This window comes from Palaemon carinicauda, chromosome 2 (assembly GCF_036898095.1).
Source record: "Palaemon carinicauda isolate YSFRI2023 chromosome 2, ASM3689809v2, whole genome shotgun sequence".
Classification (NCBI taxonomy): domain Eukaryota; kingdom Metazoa; phylum Arthropoda; class Malacostraca; order Decapoda; family Palaemonidae; genus Palaemon; species Palaemon carinicauda.
The window spans coordinates 11278461-11296544 of NC_090726.1; the positions used below are offsets into that span (position 1 = coordinate 11278461).

The 18084-nt window shown below is 36.2% G+C and overlaps 1 long non-coding RNA gene across 4 annotated transcripts in view; it reads right to left on the bottom strand.

The window, feature by feature from the left end:
* Positions 1–1007: 1007 nt before the first annotated feature.
* Positions 1008–18084, bottom strand: part of LOC137615250 (uncharacterized) — a 29496-nt gene continuing 12419 nt past the window's right edge. The window contains exons 2-5 of one of the 4 annotated variants that reach the window (XR_011039199.1): positions 14310–14478; positions 2758–2888; positions 1945–2011; positions 1008–1101 (exon numbers count right to left, since the gene is read on the bottom strand). This is a non-coding gene — a long non-coding RNA (uncharacterized lncRNA). Of the gene's footprint in view, positions 1102–1944; positions 2012–2094; positions 2889–6313; positions 6897–9001; positions 9076–14309; positions 14479–18084 lie in introns of those variants that run through there. The other 3 variants (XR_011039197.1, XR_011039196.1, XR_011039198.1) reach the window with 3 other exon arrangements.

The following is an 18084-nucleotide window of genomic DNA, read 5'->3' on the forward strand; positions in this document are numbered from 1 at the left end:
TGTCTTTATAGGTAAGCTAGTCTATAGTTGTTTAACTGGAAATATAAGGAAATTTAGCCTGGATAAATGATCGTATTGTGGTTGCTAGCCTTAAGCTTTGAGGTTTTTGAAGTGAGGGGCTACAGAACTTACAGTAATTCAGATTGTGTGGAAGTGTTGTCTTGTTTCGTTAATTTTGAAACATTTAGGAGTAACATTTAAGATGAATTAACTTTAACATCGTATTTACGACTGCTAAATCTGCATTTAGCAAGTGTTGTATTTGAACATTACTAAATAACTAGCCGGAAGGTTAAATTTTTCACAACCTTTTAACCCGTCAGGCGTTTAGTGACTTTAAATACGCAAAAAGTCTTTTTAGTCTAAGAAATTAATTTCGTAATTTTATTTACTGGTGAATTGTTATAGGTTTAGTTATATAGATTCTTTTGAACTAAATTCATGGTCAATTCTTAGAAGTGAAAGTTGGTCAATTCTTAGAAGTGAAAGTATCGTTTTTTCCTTTTCAGGCGGCGTATGCAGGTAACTTGTGGGTGTGGATAAATCGCAACTCATCTTGACATAGATCTCCAATCTCATTATATCTTTTTTTACGAAGGACAGAAAAGAACGTAGGTTCTTTTGCACCATACAGTCTTATGTGCTTCGTAAGGAGTTGAGAGCTATGGACACTTCGTAAGGAGTTGAGAGCTATGGACACTGAGTTGCGATTTTGATACCAGGAGAGAGAAGCAGTAAGTAGCTATCACAGCAGGCAAGAGAAAACGGGACAAAGTAAAATGTATTGCAGCATTAAAAAGAGCCAATTTCGGCGCACTCATCATGAGCCAATTTCGGCGCACTCTTCATATCCCTCTATAATTGATAATGAAACAGCCTACTTTCTGAAGAGGCTTAAATCATACTTCATAGCGCTTGTAAATGACTATCAATGTGGTATTTAATAAAATATTGAATTGGTTAAATTTTTTTTGTTTATTCCCAACTATCTATATATATAGATAATAACATTTTTCATCCGTTATTTCTTCTTACTCCAGTTTAATATCTTCATTTTATCCGTCCTATTTCCTTGAAACATTCTTCATATCCACCATACATCTGAAAGAAATTTTTTAGGTAGTTAAAAATGTCAATTCCGTTGGTTAAGTAATCACTTTACTTAAGTTTGAATGAGCTTATTTAATTGCCAATTACCATTATTCTTATACTCGTTTTCGTTAGTTTTGAGAACTGTTACATGGTTTTTCAAGTACGTATAATTCGGAGTATTTCAAATCAACAGAGTAAAATTACCTTTCACCAGTCTTTAAATGTATCCTTTCAAAGGCATCTTCTCTTTGCAAAAAATCTGTAAAAAACGTAAATATGCAATTTAAGACCCTAAACTCATGCAATAGTATTTTGAAAAACCTATGACGGGCGAATTACGTACAAAAGATATAGCCAAACAGACCAGTTTTTTAAATCTAAAAATAAATTATGCATATGAATTGTTGTAATTATCAAAAAGTAATTTTTACATAAATGACAACTAGCTTCTAAGTTTATAATGTCGGTAACTACGTTTTCAGATGGCGACAGTTTCTACTAACAAAACCCTGTAATAAACTATTCTGTAAAGTTTAGAAATCAAAAACTTTTTAACAATTAGGGTAATGAAAACTTAATAAAATTTGTACACATGGCTCCCCACACCTTATAGCACTTGCCCCATAAAAATTTAGTTCCAATTTATGTGGGGGCTACTTTGTTATTTTATATTTAAAAATTGAAAAACTTGAAATTTCACAAACCCTTATATTTTGTCAATTGCTTTTTTATTCTATCTAACTTATATAAAAAGTTTTATCCACTTACTAATGTCACTAAAGTCAATTTTTCACAATTGTACTGTAATAAATTGCAATAAATTACTTTTCCATCAATGTCATTCCACGATACCTGAATAAAGTCCTTTATTGGTGAAAATTCTTTAAGAGCTCATTTATCATCAGGATCGCATTAAAACCTGCAAAAGAAATTGATCGTTAACTAGTGCAAATATCAAGCAAATTTTTGTAACCCTAAATAGAAATTTCTACAGTTTTTTAAAGAATAATTTACAATGAGAAGTAACTTTACATTGAAACAAATTTATGTACATAGATATATATTTTTTACATTGATATGTACGTGCATTACAATATTTAATTGCTCTTATCTCCTTGTCTAAATATCCTATTATAACATTTTATGAGTATTCTAGTCAACTTCCTTTCACATCTTAATTCCATTACTGAATTACATTACTAAAGTATCTAATAGACAACCATCTCCTTGAGTATGAAGCTGAAGTTTTCACCTTTATATGCGCCAGTCATATTGTTAAAGATTTTGTATAGTTCGATATAAAAATCACTAAACAATTGAGTTTCTTTCATTGATATTAAACTTGTCTAATTTACAGTTATCTAAATTGTCTAATTTACAGTTATCTAAATTATAACCATTTAAATAAAAATACAACAAATTTTGATTAATATCCTCGCCAATCTGAGAAACTATATATAAGCCATTAGCTAGTCATTTAGCAACGTTTTGTCCACTGATTAATGGCATATTCATTAAAGTTTTATAAAGCAATCACTTAGTCAAATGTAACCAAAGTTCAGGAAAGGTCTTGATAAAAGTCAACCTCACGAGTTTAGACTAAAATCAAGCCTCAAAAGCATATAATATATTTTGTCGATCACACTTTAGAAAGGGAAAACATACCTTCAACATTTTAGAGTTACGAAGAACAATATGAAACAAATTCTTCCAAAATTGCTGGAATTCCAACGGTGTCTTGTAGAAATCAAATTTATAAGAAACATTTTGAGGAACAAAACAACCAAGTGTCATCTCTAGAAATGAAATGAGGAAAAGTTTAGCGTTTTTCATATTGCATAATTGCTGGAAAATTATTTTCCAAGTCAAAATCCTTAAAAATCTAATATAAAAATCACTGATAATTTTTTATATTAGTCTTAGCTGTTATTCTAGAATATCCAAATGTTAAAATATTCTACGAGAACCTGATTACCAAGATAAAGTACTAAAAAAAACTGGGAATACAAAGTACATGGCTGTGCAAATGCATTAAATCAAATTAGTACATAAAATGAAACGTGCAACAAATGTGTAACTTAAAATTCATTAAAAGAATTTCGGGAAACGATAGAAATGAAAACTATTCTAAAATTAGTTTCTATAAGTTCAGTCGTAAAAGAATTAGAACAGAGAACATTAAACTTCAGCAAATTACAAATCGGCTCAACTCTGCAGGAATGTTGACCAAAATCTCTATAATTATTATTATTATTATTACTATCCAAGCTACAACCCTAATTGGAAAAGCAAGATGCTATAAGCCCAGGGGCTCCAATAGGGAAAAATAGCCCAGTGAGGAAAGGAAATAAGGAAATAAATAACAGAAGAGAACAAATTAACAATAAATCATTCTAAAAAAGTAATGTCAAAAGAGATATATCATATATAAACTATTAACAACGTCAACAACAAAAATTTCATATATAAACTATAAAAAGACTCATGTCCGTCTGGTCAACAAAAAAGCATTTGCTCCAACTTTGAACTTTTGAAGTTCTACTGATTCAACAACCCGATTAGGAAGATCATTCCACAACTTGGTAACAGCTGGAATAAAACTTCTAGAGTACTGCGTAGTATTGAGTCTTATGATGGAGAAGGCCTGGCTATTAGAATTAACTGCCTGCCTAGTATTACGAACAGGATAGAATTGTCCAGGGAGATCTGAATGTAAAGGATGGTCAGAGTTATGAAAAATCTTATGCAACATGCATAATGAACTAATTGATCGACGGTGCCAGAGATTAATATCTAGATCAGGAATAAGAAATTTAATAGACCGTAAGTTTCTGTCCAACAAATTAAGATGAGAATCAGCAGCTGAAGACCAGACAGGAGAACAATACTCAAAACAAGGTAGAATAAAAGAATTAAAACACTTCTTCAGAATAGATTGATCACCGAATATCTTAAAAGACTTTCTCAATAAGCCAATTTTTTGTGCAATTGAAGAAGACAGACCTTATATGTTTCTCAAAAGTAAATTTGCTGTCAAGAATCACGCCTAATATTTTGAAAGAGTCATACAAATTTAAAGAAACATTATCAATACTGAGATCCGGATGTTGAGGAGCCACCGTCCTTGACCTACTTACAATCATACTTTGAGTTTTGTTAGGATTCAACTTCATACCCCATAATTTGCACCATGCACTAATTTTAGCTAAATCTCTATTAAGGGATTCACCAACCCCAGATCTACATTCAGGGGATGGAATTGATGCAAAGAGAGTAGCATCATCTGCATATGCAACAAGCTTATTTTCTAGGCCAAACCACATGTCATGTGTATATAGTATGAAAAGTAATGGGCCAAGAACACTACCCTGTGGAACACCGGATATCACATTCCTATACTCACTATGGTGCCCATCAACAACAACTCTGAGATCTACTACTTAAAAAATCAATAATAATGCTAAGAAACGACCCACCCACTCCCAACTGTTTGAGTTTGAAAACAAGGGCCTCATGATTAACACGGTCAAAGGCAGCACTAAAATCAAGGCCAATCATACGAACTTCCCGACCACAATCAAGGGATTTCTGTACTACATTGGAGATTGTAAGAAGGGCATCACATGCTCCAAGGCCTTTCCGAAAACCAAATTGCAAACTAGGGAATAGATGATTACCTTCAGCAAACCTATTAAGACGTTTTTCCAGAAGACGTTCAAAAACTTTAGATAATATGGGAGTTATGGAAATTGGGCGGTAATCAGTGGGACTTGAGCTACCACAAACACATTTACATAGAGGAGTAACATTACCAATTCTCCAACAAGTGCTAAAAGCTCCTCTTCTTGCTAACTTGCGTAAAATAACAGATAACTTTGGAGCTAAGAAATCTGCTGTCTTTATAAAAAAACAAAGGAAAAATACCATTAGGGTCTACACCTCCATAAGCATCAAGGTCCATCAACAGAGCTTTAATCACATGAGATCGAAAAGCTAAACTAGTTAGTTTAGCCTCAGGAAAACAGGAATGAGGAAGTTCAGTTTTTCATTACTCTGTTTACTGTCAAAAACATCAGCCAAAAGGGTTGCCTTTTCCTTTGGACAGTGAGTGACTGAGCCATCTGGTTTAAGTAAAGGAGGAACTGTTGCATCTACACCAAAGAGTGCAGATTTAAGGGTAGACCACCATTTATGTTCCTGATTTGTACCAGAGAGGGTTTCTTTTATGATTAAATTGTACTCCTTTTCAGTTGAGGCATAAACTCTGAGCAAAAGCTCGAAGCTGAGTATAGTTGTTCCAGGTCAAATCTGATCTGTTACCCTTCCAAAGGTGATAGGCCTCCTGCTTCTCCAAATAAGCACGTCTACAATCATCATTGAACCACGGTTTGTCCTTCATTTGGTACCTTAGCACACGAGAAGGGATACGCCTATCAATTATGTTGACTAGATTCTCATTCAAAGGGACAACAGGATCTACACTATTATATAATTGTGACCTATTCAAGCACAAAAGATCATGCAAAATCCCATTCCAGTCTGCTTGGGATTTCATATAAATTTTACAAGAATATGATATATCAGGGACAGGCTGCTCAGTCTTCACTAATAATGAAATCAAGGCATGATCAGAAGTCCCGACTGGAGAACCAACCTTACTAGTTATAACGCCAGGGGAGTCAGTGTATACGAGGTCCAAGCAATTACCAGACCTGTGAGTAGCTTCATTTATGATTTGCTCACAGCCTGATTCTGAGGCAAAGTCTAAAGCTCTTAAGCCATGGCGATCGGTAGGAGAGATAGAACTCAACCACTCCCTATGGTGAGCATTAAAATCACCAACAAAGACAAACGAAGCCTTTCTATCATCTTCTTGTATCTTAGCCATAATGGTAAGAAGACAATCAAAGATAGAATCATCCATGTCTGGATTCCGGTAGATTGAACACAAATAAAAGTTGTTATGCCTGCCACAAACTTTTATTACCTGAATCTCATGACATCCACATTGATAGCAGGACTTATGAGAAGCAGGGTACTCGGTCCTAATATACACCGCCATTCCCCTGGCCCTAGGAATGGAATCACGTTTCAGCATTATTGGCTTCTTAAAACCATTTATAAGGAGCTCAGATGATGGCCTCATATTAGAAATCAAAGTTTCTGAGCACAAAAGAATATCATACTGTCTGGACGCAACTGTAAGGTCTCGGATCCGGCAATTGAAAGATATCAGTCAAAATTATTCATAATAGCGTAACCACAGCCTCATGAAACCAAGAGTTGGCTAAGGATGAAAAACAAGACCAGAAAAAAAACTAGCAGGAAAATACAGTAAGACAAGATAAAAGTAAAGAAAAAGATAAAAAGCACCAGAAGAAAGCGCAAGAGACATTTTAAATGTTAAGTACAGCAGATAAGAGAATTAAAATTAATTGCTTGAAGAAAACTATATTGAACAAAAAAAATCAATAAAAAACTGCTAAAAAGACGAGATCGGAAGAGATCGCTATGAAAAATAAGATAGGAAAATTACATTACAAAAATGAAAAGCAGCAACAGGAAAATAGCTCTTAATATATTCTAGTAATAACCACCAACACTAACTTATAATGTGAACTAAAAGTATTTTTGTTACAATAGAAATTTATTAATGGAATGTACAGTTTTTTGCTGTAGTATTTTCTATCATTTTCTAACTAGTCATCTAGTTCTTGACTTCTCTAAATCTGCTGCCTTTCTGTTACGTTGTAACGTTCACTTTCTAATTACTTTTTCAGGATTCAAACATGTTCCAAATACACCTGGAAGAAATCAAAGCATATAGTTTACATCAAAATAGACCTGGAAGAAATCAAAGCATATAGTTTACATCAAAATTTTGACTAGCTATCATTACCAGAAATGGGACCACTCTTTACCTTTGAAGTTTCAAGCAATATTATTTTAACTGTATTAAGTCAAAATTTATATTTCACTTTGCGCCAGAGTAAAGTTTAATTTTGTTCTTTTTTTACGAAAAATATTACTAATGCCTCTTACTTATCTAAATATATATATTATAATTTTCCCTCTACCTATTGAAAAATCTCAACAGTTATGCATTAAGTTGAACTTCTGAACAATCTGAAAAGAAATGTTTTATACATTCAAAATTTTACAAGTCATACAAATTCTCATGATTTTAAGCTATACAAATTCCCAATATAACAAGATATGCATGTTTACATTCTATCTTGTACACTTGTTCACAGTCTACCAGATATAGAGTGCATGTTCACAGCCTGACAAGGTATACATGTTCACAGTCTAACAAGGTATACATGTTCACAATCTAACAAGGTATACATGTTCACAAACTAACAAGGTATACATGTTCACAAACTAACAAGGTATACATGTTCACAAACTAACAAGGTATACATGTTCACAGTCTAACATGTTCACAGTCTAACATGTTCACAGTCCTAACAAGGTATACATGTTCACAGTCCTAACAAGGTATACATGTTCACAGTCTAACAAGGTATACATGTTCACAACCAACGCACATGATAGCACTTTCACAAATATCCTTGGCGGGAGGGCATTCGTTATTATGATAACTCTTAGAGTGACGAGCAAATATGACATTGTTAATTTGTATTTTTCATAACCATACAATCCTGAAGCTCTTTACTATGGAGAAAATTTCGGCAACAGCTAAAGCTAGCAGTAAAACTTCAAGCAAGGTAGTACATTCCCCACTGGCCAGGGACGTGGGAAGGGGGGCAGGGGGCGGAGCCTCCACCCTGCTCACATGTGCAGCAGCAGAACATTCCAAATCACAATTGTGGGCAGGACTTCCAGGGGGTAGGCGATGGCAGGCCAGTATGCGCAGAGCGCTTTAGGTTTGTATGGTTATGAGAAAAATTACATATGTTATTTGTTCCTGCAGCAAAGAATCCCTTTAACTCTACTACAGAGACTCATTTAGGAGGGTGCAAGTCCAAGATCAACTGACTGACCCCTGACCCAGTATACTGTGCAAGAGCTTGTAGAAGAGCCCATCCTATTATCTGACTAATTCTGCACACAAGCTACTGGCCTGAGCAATTGTGAAGGTGAGAAAACCATCTAGTGACTCGTCAAAGTATATACTTGTTACTTTACCTGGACGTTACCAGATTCTAGCCTTGCTTAGAGACTGGGGATTCAACAATATGCACGTGTGTATATTAGGAGGCACAGGACACATACTCGCAAATTCATACTAGACTTATAACCAGGTTGAAGGGCTTGTTCTATGACTTTCCTGGTCCAGAAAGGTATGTTCCCTTCCTCTTGACCCTGCATGTGCTATAAAGCAGTGTTGATCTGTGGTCAAGCTTGAACAGTTTAAGGACCTTCCTCAGTGCCCTTACAGGGTATAAGAGTTGATCTGGATCACCAGTTACAGTATGGAGACTAATCTAGAGTGCCTGAGTCTAGAATCTGCCGGGGCTAGGAGGAACTATCTTTAGTGTCAGGTCATGCCCTGTGGCTCGACTAAGAGGTTCATAAGGAGCCCCTTCCAAGGATTGTATACTCCTCCTACATTCTATGACAGTGGTCTGACTTCCGATCGAGGGCAAGGTAACTAACCTACGTATGAGGAGGGCCAATTCAATCAAGGAGGAAACTAACTCCATTTAGTTTAAGGTTAAGGCTCAAGGCTGAGCAATAGCCTTTCACCACTTGGACTTAACTGAGCATGTGGACAATTTCATTTTAGCTTTATGTAGAAATAGTTGAATATCACTAAACAATTTATTAGCTTGACCAATCAAAAACATTTACAGCAGTACATGGCTTTTATACTTCATCATTATAAAGTGAATGCAAATATTAGTTGAGCTGAATAGGAATAAAACCTTGAGATTCAACTCACCAGTGACACCATCATTGAACAGGTGATGCAGAGCCTGCCGAATCTACTGATGATAAACACTGCACTTAGATATCCTGAAAACCGTAAATAAATAATTTACAGATTATATCGAAATATCAGTAAAATATGGCCATTAAAGTCAGAAAAAAAATACTCTTAAATAAAACTAGTCTGGTGTCAAATGCCAAGTTCTCAAATGAAACTGGTAATATCTCCGGGCAACACATTGATAAACTAAGGACAATATTATTGTAGTAGGTAAGAAATACAGGCTAATTCGAATTATGTAACCGATTCTTAACCCAAAAATGAAGTAAATTTTCTAACCCTTAGATTATAAAAAACCGGACTGATTTCTGGACGAAATCAAGTTAAATATGGCAATTCACCTTTATAATATTTAAGAAACTGATTAGCTAAGGACTTTCTGGGTTGAGAGAAAAATTTTAACCTTAAGCGAAAATGTTGCCAAGTAAATCTTAAATCACCAGATCAATACTGCATCTCACATTCAGGGCGACATACCCCAAGCACATCTATTCCAGCGAATATTGTCGAGAGCCATGTATGATTACAATGGATGGTTCAATGAAGTCTGTTGATGGTTTCCAGACATCAGTAGTCCCCGGGTTATGGTTCACTTATGTGTTTCATGCCCTCCAAACCAACTCTAGGATGAATGGGCAAGAGGACATTTATACCCCCAATATACATCGAGCTGAGCAAAAAGTTTGTCTTCTTTACTAGACTGTACCTTCCTTTCTTCTATCACTCATTGATTCTGAATTTAGTTATCGACTCTGCCTTCCGAAAAATTTTCGGAGAAAAATTGTTAGGCCACAGCACAATTGTTTAAAAACAAACAAGTGGTTTTCCCACTATAAACAGTCAAACATGTCACCTGAAGCGATGGGTAGTTATATAAATATAAGGTTTGACATGGGAAAATCTTAAAAATTATTAGTTTAAAAATTGTAAATGACTTACAAAAAATCTAAATATCAGTTTAACCACTAACCCCAAAGTGCTAACTCAAAAAATACTTATTACCCCTTCCACGACACAAACCACAAAGGTATTCAGCTTCACTTGGAAGACTACAGTAGATGACAAGTATCCAGACATCTTCCTTTCAACTAGTGAAAAAAATGTCGTGCAGTAAGTTGTTAGGAACTTGTGCCTCCAAGGACAGGAGATGTCCCACCATTCTTCCAAATATGTGCTGACAGTTCGTCTTTCAAGAAAGTAGTTCTGCTACTATTGTGTGTATTCTTGGCAAGGACAGGAAGACTGCCTAGATTCGTGTATGTTCATTTCCAAATTCAAGAGATTTTGAATTTGCGGCGATTACTTTAAGATTTATCATTACCCCCTTATCTTAACCAAATTTGAGAAGTGTCTCAAGCAGAATCATCTTTGATTATGCGAGAATAAGCCAATCTAAAGTGCAGGAGACAAATATTCTTGTGTGCCTATGTGGACACAAAGGTTAACACTTGTGGTCTGTAGACGGGTAGAAGCACAGCACTAAACTGGTATCTTATGGGAGAACCTTAGATACTTCAAGGCAGGATAGATGGGTATCTGGGAGGGTCTCTAAGATTAGGTATCATCAACTAGTCCTTTGGTGTAACTTACCGCTAGTGCTGTCATTATCTTAAAACCGTGTTTGGTGAACAAACTCGTTCAAAGCCGAGAGATCCATTAATGGTTTCCTGATGCCTTTTTGACCAGAAATATGCTACTGTAGAAGCCTGAGGACTTCTCAAACCTCTGAAAGCCTTCTCTAGCATGGTCAGGATTTTAACCTGAATGGCCTGTTCCTTTGCAGATCACTTCGCGTAGGAGTTTGATCACTTGATGGTAGGTCAGGAGGGAGTGTGTGAATGCGATATATTATTCTGCCCCGAGGAGAGCAACCAACCAAGATTCGGTCTCTTAAAACCTCTACCGCTACCATCTGATTTAAAGGCAATCTCCTACCAGTGGATTGGTCTGAGTTAAGAGCCTGTTGACCTGATGACCCCGTTGGTTCTTTCTACCTTTCCTTAGTGTTCTGGGTCGAAAGCGTTACCTTGATCTCAGGGTTATTGGCGCCAATTGTAAAGGCTGCTTAGGACTTTTCTTTTGAGCTGGACACTTGGCTGGTAAGAGCATTGTTGTTGAGGTTCGGGATATGTGCAGGATGTCATCACTCTTCTAAGTTGTCAGTCCTGCCTTTTTTTCCTACCCCATTCTGCCCCTGCCACTGTCCTCAACATTAAGGAGGGAGGGACCACCCATGGGGTTATGTAGCTTTACAGCTTCCGTTCTCTGAACTTTTCCTAAATTTTGAGAAGACTGCATCTTACTGCCAACCCCTTGTTGTCCCACTGGTTAGGAACATTGAGTTAGGAATTCTATGGTTTGAATGCCATAAAGCAGGAAAGCAAACATTGCTTCTCTATTCTGTTTACTGGCGAAGTCATTGCTCCAACAGATAATCCAGAACGCAACCAGTAATCTAGCCAGGAAGCTGCCTGTAACCACTTTTTTTTTAATTTTCATTAAATACTGAAACAGGGTTTATCCTGAGTGAAGTATACGGCTTATAATCTCCATTTTCCGTTCATCTGTACTGCCTGAAAAGCATAAATCCAGTTATGCAATGTGTTTGTACACTGATCTCTATGCACATGAATATCCAAAGAGTGCCCATCAGGAGCTCCCTGAGAAGGCGAGTGATGTGAAGGTGAGAAGCTCACTGGCTTCTCCTAATAGTGAGAATCTCGTGAAAAAGTAGGAATAGGTAGGGTAAATTTCTCTATTGATTTGAAGCATCCAACACTGGAGAGTTCTGGCGAGGCGAGCATTGAATAGGCGATAGTGTTGTGGCGATGGGAGTGTTGAAAAGGTGACCGTGGGCTAAGTTGGCATTTCAAGGTGGTTGGTGACGATTCAATTGAATGGAGAACATTATTGTGGCAGATTCAGAATGTTGTGTCTACTATACTTCATGGTCCGAACTGTCTCAAGACATACCAAGCTCACATTGGTGAGTGTTGTGTTAAGTTTCCTGCTTGGTGATATTACTAACCTAATTAGGATTCTATTGTGTTCATGCTAAATGAACAGTGTGGGCGCTGGATTCCCTTACCTATGACTGATTTTTTAATTTCTATTCCTTTCTCAATCACTTTTGCTATAGTTCTGCTAAAGTGTTCTTAAGAAATTTTGACATCCATCATTTTTTATCTAAACTAGGTGACTGGATTAAGGGGTAACTTGACATAATGGAAGTATCAGGAAATAAAGTACCAGGTTGAATGGTAGTCTCTGATCTTGACACTTTTTGGGCAGAACTGTGTTCCAAACACATTTTTTAGAGTCCCACCTTCGTGTATCCCAGAGATATTTTGTTCCGAGTACCTCGAGCATATAATTAAGATTACTAGATGCTGTTGGTTAAACCCCTTGAAGGAAACCAACTAGGTGAACTACTTTTCACCCCTGGGAGGAAAGGACGGACAACACCTGAAATGATTTTAGACTGATCATCCAGCGGACTGGTTGACAAGTGCACACTAGACCAAATTGCACTCTTTCAAGTGAGAGGCTAGGCTTACATCTAGAAAATCTGTTCTGATGGGATACGGCAAAGTGTTCGTCTTAAGTTTTCCCTCATCCGTTAAAAGTAGAATGTTATGGAGAAAGTTTGTTTTAGAAACCCTCCTACGAGGTGGGGATTCCCTCCCTTCTTCCTTGACTGAGAACCTCTAGCAAGTGCACTCTTGACTGAGCCCAAATACCTTTACAAAGGCCTAAGTTTGCGTAAAACATCAACAAAGGAAATCCCTTGCAAAGGAAGCCTGAGTTGTATCTCTGGGGGAATGAACCTGGATATCCAAGCTACAGGTTATCCCAAGTCAAGTTATCTCCACTGGCCCAATAAATTACCAGAGGGGAGACTTTCCCGATAAATTACCAGGGGAGACCGATCGAGCAGTCAACATGGCGGTATTGACAAGCAAAAGTTGGAGAGGTGTTTTCTCACCTTCGAGGATGACCACAAAGGTGAAGAATTCCTCCCAGCCTTCTTGCTCTTTCAAATCTCTGCCATTGTGCCGGAGACACCGCATTATACGTGGAGATGCTTGGAAACAGTTGTCCTCTCTGCACGTAGGACAGAGCGAGTGGTGATCAGTCCCACAAAAAAAAAAAAAAAAAAAAAAAAAAAAAAAAAAAAAAAAAAAAAAAAAAAGGTGCCGTGGCATGCCCTTCCTTACTTGGACAAACCTGCATTCTTATTTGAATGCACACAAATATACTAGTTAAAGGGATAAGTTTAAAATTTTAGTCCAGTATTTTGTAGAATAGGCTTTTGAAACTAAACGAGTGGAAGAGAGCAGACATAAGTCCGTTCTTTGCCGAGCCGAAATGAAAAGTAGAGTGTGTTGGCTGCTGTGGCTGCGCATGTGAGCAGGATTGAGGCTCCACATATCGTCACCCTAATTTCACCTAGCTGGCAAATGGGAGATGTACCGCCTTGCTCAATGTTATACGGCTAGTTTCAGCTGTCGCCCAAATTTGCCACTCAAAGTTATCTCCATAGCAATGAGCTGAACGGCTTGTATTTGGTGCTGAACAATTATTTGTTACCTGCTCAAAATATGGAATTTTGAACAAACTTAAACTTGTCATATACAACAACAAAAATGCAGATATTCTTAGTCCGCATCAATACAAAGGTCTCAGACATGTCCTTATTCACGTCTGTGACTTAGCCAGTTTTCATCACCACGTTAGCCATTGCAAATTGGTGATGGTGGGGACTTAATCTGATCGTTCATAGCAAATCAACCTAAAGAAAATGTTTCACCAAGTCACTTTTTTCATTCTATCTTCAATTTGAATATTTTTCTCTTTATATTAGACAATTTAGTTAATAGATTTCAGGTACATTTACATTTATCAAATTATCTGTCAATCAAAATTAACTTAAACAGAATTACACACTGGTAACAAACTCAAATCCCCCTGTATGTTGAGATACAAAGTATAAATATCCTTATCTCTTAAAATTATTAGATTTCCCTATTACTGTACTTCTAATATTAAAGTTGTGGCCCAGTAATTTAGAGATTATATACAATAACTTCAGAAAACATGAATGACTTCCACTTACAGGTGAAATTTTAATTCCTAATTGCAATAAAACAGTTTTTGTTTTAAGAGTTTAGTTTGAACGGACATTGAGTTTTTCATTTTACAAAGGTTGCATAATAGCCATGAAGCCAAATAAATGTCATTTAAAGTTATATACACCTACCAGTACCGAAGGTTTTGAATTTGTGGGTCAATTTCCAAGTAGATATTTTTTTGATAAATTTACTCCAGTTCAGCTGAATGAAATCTTTCTTTATAAAATTTCCACGATTTTTATGTGTGAAGCTCATCGTTCAAGCTTTAGCACCTCAGTCAGTATGATCATTAAAAATCTGGAAGAGAAAAATAAAGTGTAAATATTTTGGCTACCCAGACTATCTTTAAAGTCATTACCAGCGACAATGCTAATAATTTGTTTACCAAGAGTATATATTTTCAAAAGTAATAGAGTTATTAAAATATATATCCCAATGCTTCTAAAGAATATCTTAATTTGCTTACCCAATAAAAACTAACTAAAACGCTTGGTAAAAACCTACTTTTGTATGAAGCTGCCGAAATAATTTTCACAAGACAAAATCTAGGCATTTAAATAGCCGAAGGCTATATTTATAAATTTAATACAAACATCAATGACTGCATTAATTACAATTCCACATCATTTCGTGAATCAAATTTCAAAAGTGTTCATTCCTAACTACAAAATCCCCACTGTGATAACTTTACTTCAATATAAAAAAATTTACTATTTACTAATTCAGTAACTAGTATCTGCTTATAAGATATCACGTAAATTCCTGAGAAATTCAAGAAAACAACGTCACCTAAGACCAAAATCTACCCTAACAGCAAGATATATTTTGTAAAAGCCGAAAACATTTGAAAAATAAATTTTATACATAGCTGAAACACTTCAGGGTTACTGAAGTGAGAATATTCTTAGATATGACCCAAAATCGAAGAAACTAACCTTTAATGGAAGTACTAGAGAAATTTAGATGAAAAATATTTAATCTTAAAACTCAAAACGGTAAATATTAGCTATACTTTTATATCTAGCCAAACAAGGGAGCAATATATTTTCCCTACTCGTTATCTTGTATTTGATGCATTTCTGACCATGATAATTGGGGGCAGATGAGTTTTTGGACCTCCTTACACAGACAATTATGGGGGGCATCAGTGGGAAACCAGAGTTTTTGAACGAGGAAATGCCAATGGGTGATTTGCCGCAATAATATAAAAGAAAAATAAGCAAGATAAAGATTTGGAAAAGTATATAGTTCATGTAAGTGGCAACAAATTAAAGTATTCGATACACCTTCACTCCCAGTAGCGTTTGATCCGCCGTGGCTCGGTACGCTTGCAAAATTAACATTACGTCACTGCTCTGTTCTGGCAAGCAATACATAAGGAGCTGCGCATGTAAGCCCTGTGGAGGATTCTTTCATGATATATTTCACATTCATATAAGCAACAATAGCTATTTACTGAACATTGAGCATTTTCAAAATTCAAATCAAAAGATATAAAATCACACTAAATTTAAACATATTTTGCATCCCACTTGGAGACTTCATGCGATAGTTATGCTAGTTCTAAAGGCGAGGGTGGAAAAATAGGTGTTTTAGAACGTCCGGAAACTTATGCATAAATATTAGGAAGCTCTTGATAGGTTAAGAAAAGAAGGTAATGATTAAGTCGTACAAAAAAAAAAAATGGGCAAAATCAAATACAAACTACGCCTGCATAGAAAGTAAACTATGAACTTAAAAAAATTGACTTCAAAATTTAATCCAATATGAAAATTATGACCCAAGCCCCGTAAAACAGATAACCAAACTAGCCAATAATCCTTTATTTCTGATAGCGAATTACAGTTCTAGTAATTAAAGTATATAACTCAGGATATAATTTACACGCTGTTATACAAATTCTCACCAGACGCCAGGTACGCTTTTCAAGTAAATTATTCATATAAATTAAAATCTGATAAATTAGAAATAAGCAAAAGTATTCGGACTCCTTCAAAAAACTTCACGTGTGTAACCAAAGTCAAAGCTTTATAAGTCTAACCGAAGACAACCTTCACAAGTGTGTAACCAAAGTCAAGTGTGTAACCAAAGTAAAGTCTTCACGAGTGTATAACTACAAGTGTGTAACCAAAGTCACAAAACCTTCACATTGTGTGAGTAACCAAAGTCAATAAACCTTCTGTGTAAACAATGTCGTCAAATCTTCACAAGATTGTAACCAATCCCTACACCTACACTTCATAAGTGTGTAACTAGATTCACTAAACCTTCACAAGTGTGTAACCAGATTCACTAAACCTTCACAAGTGTGTAACCAGATTCACTAAACCTTCAATGGTGTGTAACAAGATTCACTAAACCTTCAATGGTGTGTAACAAGATTCACTAAACCTTCAATGGTGTGCAACAAGATTCACTAAACCTTCACTAGTGTGTAACCAGATTCACTAAACCTTCACTAGTGTGTAACCAAATTCACTAAACCTTCACTAGTGAGTAACCAGATTCACTAAACCTTCACTAGTGTGTAACCAGATTCACTTAACCTTCTCTAGTGTGTAACCAGATTCACTTAACCTTCTCTAGTGTGTAACCAGATTCACTTAACCTTCTCTAGTGTGTAACCAGATTCACTTAACCTTCTCTAGTGTGTAACCATATTCACTAAACCTTCACATGTGAATAATCAAATTCACTAAACCTTCAGGAGTGAATAATCAGATTCACTAAACCTTCACGAGTGAATAATCAGATTCACTAAACCTTCACGAGTGAATAATCAGATTCACTAAACCTTCACTAGTGTGTAACCAGATTCACTAAACCTTCACTAGTGTGTAACCAGATTCACTAAACCTTCACTAGAGTGTAACCAGATTCAATAAACCTTCACTAGAGTGTAACCAGATTCAATAAACCTTCACTAGCGAGTATACAGATTCACTAAACCTTCACTAGCGAGTATCGAGATTCACTAAACCTTCACTAGCGAGTATCGAGATTCACTAAACCTTCACTAGCGAGTATCGAGATTCACTAAACCTTCACTAGCGAGTATCCAGATTCACTAAACCATCACTAGCGAGTATCCAGATTCACTAAACCTTCACTAGCGAGTATCCAGATTCACTAAACCTTCACTAGCGAGTATCCAGATTCACTAAACCTTCACTAGAGAACATCCAGATTCACTAAACCTTCACTAGCGAGTATCCAGATTCACTAAACCTTCACTAGTGAGTATCCAGATTCAATAAACCTAAACTAGCGAGTATCCAGATTCACTAAACCTTCACTAGTGAGTATCCAGATTCACTAAACCTTCACTAGTGAGTATCCAGATTCACTAAACCTTCACTAGTGAGTATCCAGATTCACTAAACCTTCACTAGTGAGTATCCAGATTCACTAAACCTTCACTAGTGAGTATCCAGATTCACTAAACCTTCACTAGTGAGTATCCAGATTCACTTAACCGTCACTAGTGAGTATCCAGATTCACTTAACCGTCACTTGTGAGTATCCAGATTCTCTTAACCGTCACTAGTCTAACCAGATTCACTTAACCGTCACTAGTCTAACCAGATTCACTTAACCGTCACTAGTCTAACCAGATTCACTTAACCGTCACTAGTCTAACCAGATTCACTTAACCGTCACTAGTCTAACCAGATTCACTTAACCGTCACTAGTCTAACCAGATTCACTTAACCGTCACTAGTCTAACCAGATTCACTTAACCGTCACTAGTCTAACCAGATTCACTTAACCGTCACTAGTCTAACCAGATTCACTTAACCGTCACTAGTCTAACCAGATTCACTTAACCGTCACTAGTCTAACCAGATTCACTTAACCGTCACTAGTCTAACCAGATTCACCTAACCGTCACTAGTCTGTAAC